General features: G+C 30.9%; 1 long non-coding RNA gene across 1 annotated transcript; it reads left to right on the top strand.

Moving 5' to 3' along the window:
• The first annotated feature begins 3654 nt into the window (after positions 1-3654).
• Positions 3655-4410, top strand: LOC129916575 (uncharacterized). Its single transcript, XR_008772506.1, has 3 exons — positions 3655-3747; positions 3827-4101; positions 4167-4410. It is a non-coding gene; the product is annotated as an uncharacterized LOC129916575 (long non-coding RNA).
• Positions 4411-7589: the final 3179 nt, after the last annotated feature.

Here is a 7589-nt window from a genome sequence, read left to right as displayed (position 1 = left end):
TCATCGTTACAATACGATGTTGTTGGGAATTTTTTTAGCTACATCTATTCTTGAAACAAATTATAAATTTTTTGAAATTACCAACGTTTTTTTCTGAGTGTCCTTGGCCGAATATTCGGCGGCCGAATATTCGGTATTCGGCCGAGGAGCGTGGCCGAATATTCGGTATTCGGTATTCGGCCAAACCAATGTTCGCGGCATCTCTAATTTATATGCATTTAATATTGATGGAGTCAAGGTATTTCGTAATATTTAACTCTTCAAATTTAAATTGTATCGACTCAGTAAGAAACTTGTTGCAAACAAAAGTCTATCAGCGCGCTGCAGCGGTTTAGAAATAACGTTGTAATACAAAAATATCATTCGCTTCATTTCTATATGTGTTCCTTTTTATTTTAAGAGCCAATTTTTCAATCTTCTAATAAACAGTCAGTTAACTGTTTGACGAATAAAGTTGTTAGGCTCATAAACAATCAGATAAAAACATTGAATTTTTCAATCAAAAATAATTTATTCTACAGAATAACAAAAAAAAAATTGTCAAATTCAAAAATATTTAAAATTAAACGTCATTTTTATTCATGATTGTTTTTGTTTTCTTGTGTTCTACTGTATTTTTTTCAAAATTCTTTCAAAACAGCTTTGACAACTGACACAATATTTTTGTTGCGATTATTCCTTAGAATAATATTTATTCGTCTCTGAAAGAAGCAGATAGTTTTATTCTTAGGAATAAGCTATATCTGCTTGTTGAAAAATTGATTTTTTCTCTATCCTTAAAAATAAGTACTAACTGACTGTTTAACTGACTATTGAAAAATTGGCCCTAAATAAAATTAAAGTTATGCACTTGAAAACTTTGGATATTATATGCTTTACCTTATTCTTAGAAGAGATTAATTACAAATCTTTGACTGGATATCTTACATACTTCGAATTACTTTGTGAAACAGTTTGGAGGCTTCCAGTTAAAAACGGGAATTTCTGAAATATTAAGATAGTTCTTTACGTACGTTGAGGTGAGCTTTCTAAGAAGATTTGAAAATTTTGGATTGGAAATACATACATATAATTTTCGTAATCTGAGACTTATACTATTTGCTTTTTTTGAAATCTTGGTTTTCGGAATTGATTGAAAATTACAATATTGTAAAGAAAATTTGTTTTATTCGTGGCCTCATAACTAAAATTTTTAAAATTATAAAAGTGTACCACATCATCTGACTGATGAACCCAACTGTTGTTCCAAAGCGAAACGCATTATTTTGAAGTAGGTACAAACCAATAAAATGGAATTTATATCAAACTGTCCACAAAACAAAAAATTATTTTTTTGCATCATTCTTTTTTGCTGGTAAAATTCACTATAGACAGAGGCGTACACTCCCTTGGGGCAAGCGGGGCGGTGCCCCGGGGCCCCCCACTGACCCCAGGGCCCCCACTGGGGACAATGCAGAGAAGGAAACTGTTAGCATAAATTGAGTTACGAAGTAACAAGGGAGACAAATTATGTCATTCAGTGTAATGTATAATGCATTGGCAGCCACACAATATATGTATATTGATTTTAAAAAAAGTTACCCCAGGGGCCCCAAAAAAAAATAAACTGCTTTTTTAAAAGAAAAATTATAATTTTATCTTAGGGCCCCAAAAAATATTACTTGAAAAATCTTTGCCAACACAAATAATACATTAGGGGCCCCAAAAAAAGCAAAAAAAAAATATTATTTGAGGATCTTCAAAAGTGGTTCAAAACAATCAAATGGAAAATTAAATATAAATTCAGGGGCCCCAACATAAATACATCAGGGCCCAAAATAAAAACATTACGTTTTTGGTGGCATTCCGAATATTACTTCAGAACAGAGGCCCCAATACCTATTAATTCTTGGCTCCAACAAAATTATATTATATTTTGGGGGCCTCTAAGCACTTAATTTTGAGGCTCTAAAAATAAATTTTCAGGGGCCCCAAAATAAAAAAAATTATGTCTGATGATGGAAAATAAAATATGTATTTATTACTTCAGAACAGAGGCCCCAAGAACTATCAACTCTAAGCTAAAAAAATTTTTATTTTAACGGTCTCTAAATATTTAATTTTAGGGGCCCCTAGTACAAGTGTTTACTACTTTTATGAGAGACATTTTAAGTAAGTATAGCAAAGTGCATTACGAAAATATTAAAACATTAAAATAAACCTAAAAAATAAGCCATACAAAAAAAACGTATACGTATACGTAATTTTTTTTGTAACCAAGGGGCCCCCAAATATCAAAGGGGCCCCAAAATTTAGTCTTACCCCGGGGCCCCGGCTACTCAACGTACGCCACTGACTATAGATGTTGTTTCTTGCCTTTGAAGGACGAATTTAAAATTTTTTTCTCATAGTTTTACATTAAACAAATTTTTATGAAAAAAATTAAAACTTAGAGCAACCCAGTCATACATTTTATTTTTTATGACGACAATAGCTGGGAATATTTGTCTACTGCTTGGTACTTAAAGCTGCTTTGAACTACTTTTTCAATGTAGCAAAAGTAGTTTTAAGTACTAAGCAGTATATAAATGTTCCCAAAGGAACGCAGCTAATGATGCAGGTTCTTTGTTTTTTTAATTTTGTGGGGGCCCGTGTTTTGTGGGGGCCCAGAGCTGTAGCCCCGGTTGCCCCGCCCAAAATCCGGCCCTGGTCAAGACCGTTTTGTATTATGTTGTATGAAAAAAGGGAAAATTGGCAACACTTGCAATATAAAATAAGTGCCTTTTGGTATGATCGATCACGTCTGGTAAGTTTGAGCAAGTTCGGTTGGGATGCAGTAAAAAAGTCAGTATAGTACCTACATACATATGTATTTTAAAGTGTGCTCCTTGATTTTGTGTGCTTGATAGAGCCCGTTTTTTGGATTTTATTGGGAATATTAATTTATTCTATCTATTGTCCCTTTTTTAATGATGGTTCAGAGTATTCTTGTTTCACAAGAAATGCCAAATAAGTAATGTTTTCACTCCTATTCATAAAAAAAACATAATACTTTGCAGTTTGGAGATCTTGCAACTCATTGAACAGGTTCATTTCTTCCCATCCAATAATTACCGTACACTTCATCAGCCAATTTTAAATTTTGTGTCCTTAGTGGGCTGGAGCTTCATCTTGTTCGTAATATGAAGTAGCTAATTGAATCAGTGAAATATCCTAGAATGGATCTGGTAAATCATATTGGAGAACCTCCATCAATTAATATTAGCAATAAAATGCAAAAAACGGGCTCTATCAAGCTCACAAAATCAAGGAGGACACTTTGAATAATAGTTGTAACTAGGTCTTAAATAGAAATAAACTTTAACAACAAAAATTAATTTTTAATTCTTACCCATTTTTCACTAAAGTAAAAAAACACATTTTTTAAAGATTTTAGCTGGTGCAGGTTTTCCTAAATATCATAAAATCTATGAGTTTTCTGGCAAACTTGTATAAAACCTTTTTTATTAGTTATTGTTTTTTTCATATGTATAAATTTATAAAACACTATGTTTATTATACATTTATCTCATAAAATCGGGTCCAAAGTCTAAAATTATCATGGGTTCTTACCTTTAAAAATTAATATCTGAGCAATAAAAAAAGATATTAAAATTTTTTAAATGCAGTTACAAAGAGCATTTCTTCTAAAAATCAAGACATTAATGAAGTTTTTATCATAAGTATTAACGGAGATATTAACATTAACATGAGTAAAGGCATACCAAAGTAAGCGTTTTCTTAAATCATCGCTAAAGGGTATCAATTTTGCAAATAGAGAGTTACTGTAGAACAATTTTATTTTTAGAATATACCCAAGAATCATCCCCCAAAATACTTTTATCTCATTCCGGGACACCCTGTATATAGCACTATACCTGATGTAAAGCGCTCAGTCCTTCAATCAAACCCCTTCGATTGACAAGCCAGGAATGTCAAAACATTATTCTTTCCATTTTACACCTAAGACTTAAATTAAATTAATTTAGTTCCTCTACCACCACAAAAACATGCCGCTCCAATCAAATATTCATTGTCTCAGTCTGGAATATTGTTCCGCTTCTGTTGCAATGTTAATGACAGGTAGGTAATGTACTTGTGTGCTAGAAGCCAATTAATTCAAAACCTAACATTTTGTTAATTTCCAGAGTCTTTGATGATTAGAAAATTATACAAAACAACCAATACTGAAAATAGAAGTTTTCGGTATTTTTTACTCTTTCTCGTAAAATTTAAATTGACAGCAAAGCAATTTGACAGAAAATTTTCTCTGCTAATCAAATGTCATTAAGATTTTCTTTTCAAAACTCCGGTAGCCAAAGATACAAGAAAAAAAAGCCAAAGAATTCACATCGATTCGTCTTAAAAAATAATAAAAATAAAAGAAAAAAAAAACAATTAACAATTGTAGCTTGTTTGACATCTTTTATAGCACAACTTCTATGAGTCTCTTTGGAAGATAGTAAAACCCCTTCAGCATTTCAGACTTTGTTATGTTAATTTTGAATAGTTGGCTTAGAACAGGTGGATAAGCTTTTCAAATGTGAAAAAAATTAATTTCGGTTTTCGTTGTTCTTTCTTCATCCGAAAGACCGAAACAAAACACTAATTTTGATTTGGAAAAGGGTTTTGTTATAACAAAATACCGATTAATGACAGTTGGTCGGGGTGTCAGGACTTTTAAATCACCATTCTTTTAGAGTTTCAAATAAAACAAAGTTAAACCATAATTTAGACTGTCATCGATGAGAGGTCGGAGATATTTTTTTTCTTTATTGGTAAAGAAAATCACTAAACGGTTAACTCACCTATTGGAACGAAGTCGCCATACGTCGCTGCCACTGACTTGCAAAATTAGTTAATTTTTGTTTCTAAAGATGCCGCTGCCGATGGTGTCTTGATTAAGATTTATAAAATAGAAGCGGAAAATAATTTGAAGGCGTTACTGTCCGTTTGAATGGAACTTGTTGAGTTTTCCGAAAGATTGATTAAGTATTGTTTTTAGATTAAAGAATATCGTAAGAGATTAATGCGATTAATATGGTGATTAGTGGATTAAGACCAGTTGCATTGTTTGTTTAAAAATAAGTCTTTAATTCCACTAATGAGCTTGATGTGTTTTTATGTTTCGGGAGGAAGCCATTTATGCGATTGGGCAGGTTTTTTATTTTTAAATGGAGATATTTGTCGAAAATTGATAATTGTTTTTGACAGCTGTGAATTTTGAGTTATCGGTTTTGTTAAAAGTAACTGGCGTTGATTGTTTTTATTAATTTTGTATTCAAAGTTTTGATTTATGAAGACAGTAGTCCAATTTAGTCTTATTTGAACTTATCCACAAATAAGGTTCAGGTCTTAATAATAAAATTAAAATACCTAGACCGAGAGCTCACAGAAAAATTTGAGAGTGGAAACATAACAAAAATACATATACACTGAAAATAATAAATTTCGTAAAATTACGAAAATCGTTTCATACACTACATTTTCGTTGGCCCAACGAAACTTTCGTTGGTTCAACGAAAATATGTAATTTTTCGTAATATGAAAACCTTCATCAATTAATGAAAACGTTTCATACACTTTTTCTCCCTTTTTAGTGCCAATTCAATGAAAAGATTCATCAATTAACGAAAAATTTCATACTCATTTCAAAGAATAAAAATAAGAATTTTTTCCTTACTTTATCAAAGTTTTAATTAAGTAACGAAAAAATTCATTAACTTATGAAATCCAACATTAACTTACGAAAGTCTTCATAAGCTTATGAAAATTCTTCATATACTAATGAAATATTACATTGGCTTATGAAAAAATACATCAGTTAACGAAAAAAATCGTGGCCTTACAAAAAAAACGTAGACTTTGGTGCATTTCTGTTTTAATGATTAAAAATTGAATCTTGCTTTATATAGTTCACATTAGGTTTTTGTTTAAAAATCTATGTAAGTTGAGCTGAATATAAAAAATATTTGCGTATTGACAAGGTGTCTCACGATAAGTCGGACTCATCAGTTGACTTAAGTGAGCTCAACCTTGTCGAAACGCCAATTTTTGGTTTGGACTGTAAATTAATAATTTAACAAGTCCAATAAATAAATACTTTAATCTACTAAAAAAAAAATAATTAATACAACGAAAAGTTTCGTTAGCTAACGAATATTTTTTCGTAATTTAATTAAAATATTCATAAAATTTACGAATATGCGTCTTGTTATTTAGTTCTAAAGTCTGGCAGCTTTAACTCGCGGACCCTATACGGTTTCGAAGGTTTAAACAAAAGCTACGAATTAATGTGATGTGAATTTCCCTTAGTGTATCTAAGTCCCTCGATAATTAAACCCAGTTAAATTTTTTTAATAAAGCGCTTTAAATTGAATATGGTTGTGTTTATTAAATAAGTTGTATCTTCGGAAAGTATATTTTTAAGTTTTAACTATAATTTGCATCAGCTGGAAAAAGCAGGACATGACTTTAGAAGGTGTTGAATTTTTTCCTGTTCTTCTTCATCAAAACAACTTCTACTTTGCTATCAAATATACCAATACGTCAGTTGATGTCTAAAACCTTGAGGGATCTAAAACCTTTTTGACCTCAAAGGTATCGGTGAGGTTTTAGCTGACCATCATGGATAATTTTCATAGTTGGTGCATTTCCATATAATATTTATTTAAAGAAGCAAGGTCACTAACTAATAAAATTAAACAAAAAAAAAATTAACTTTTGCAAAATTCAAACCTTCTCTCCTAAGCACTTTGTTACATCTTTTGCATGTACACAGAGAAAAATAGACCACATAAAATAGAACAAAAACAATAAGATTTCTCTATGGTTTTCATCCAAGAAGGAAACCTTATTAAAACAATCGGGTTTTCCTTATTGTTTTAAAATCTGCAAAAAAATAAAAAAAAACGATGACCAGGCTGGGAATCGAACTGGAGACTTCAAATCATTAGTCGCCCACCTTACCACCTGAACCAACCTGCCATGAAAATATTGATCGCGATTTTTGTTCTAGCGCTAAGTTGCAAAAAAAATCAACTTTTCAGTCAAATTTTAATAAGATTTTCTCTATAAAAATAATAAGAAATCTCCTTAAAAAAACCTTATTAATCGTTGATTTTAATAAGATTTCCTTATGAAATGTATGGAAGGTAAAACAATATGGCAATCTGTTAATTTTTAGCGGGTCATATTTTTCTCTGTGTATCGACTTAACAGAAACGTTTTTATGAACGATTTATGTACTTATATTTCAAAGCTTTTTGTAGATTAAAAATATTTTTAAGCAAAATGAATCACTCTTCTCTAAAGTTGCCAAAAAAGAGGTGGAATAATTCATCACCACAAGCGTGTGAAGTCGGCAAAATTCTTTGTTTTCAAATTTTACTTCTTTCAGCCATTTTATGCAGGTAGGACTGCTGTTGTTTAAAGGTATAAGTAAGGGATTTCTAAAAAATAATCTGAATCAGCATTTCCGGAAAAAAACTTGATGCTGATGTACCTACAATTATTTGATTGAAATTCCTTTTCTATATTTTCTTTTTAAATTTGTAGTATTTTGGAGGAAA

The sequence above is a fragment of the Episyrphus balteatus genome, chromosome 3 (genome assembly GCF_945859705.1).
Source record: "Episyrphus balteatus chromosome 3, idEpiBalt1.1, whole genome shotgun sequence".
NCBI lineage: Eukaryota > Metazoa > Arthropoda > Insecta > Diptera > Syrphidae > Episyrphus > Episyrphus balteatus.
This window is presented reverse-complemented; position numbering and strand designations above follow the sequence as displayed.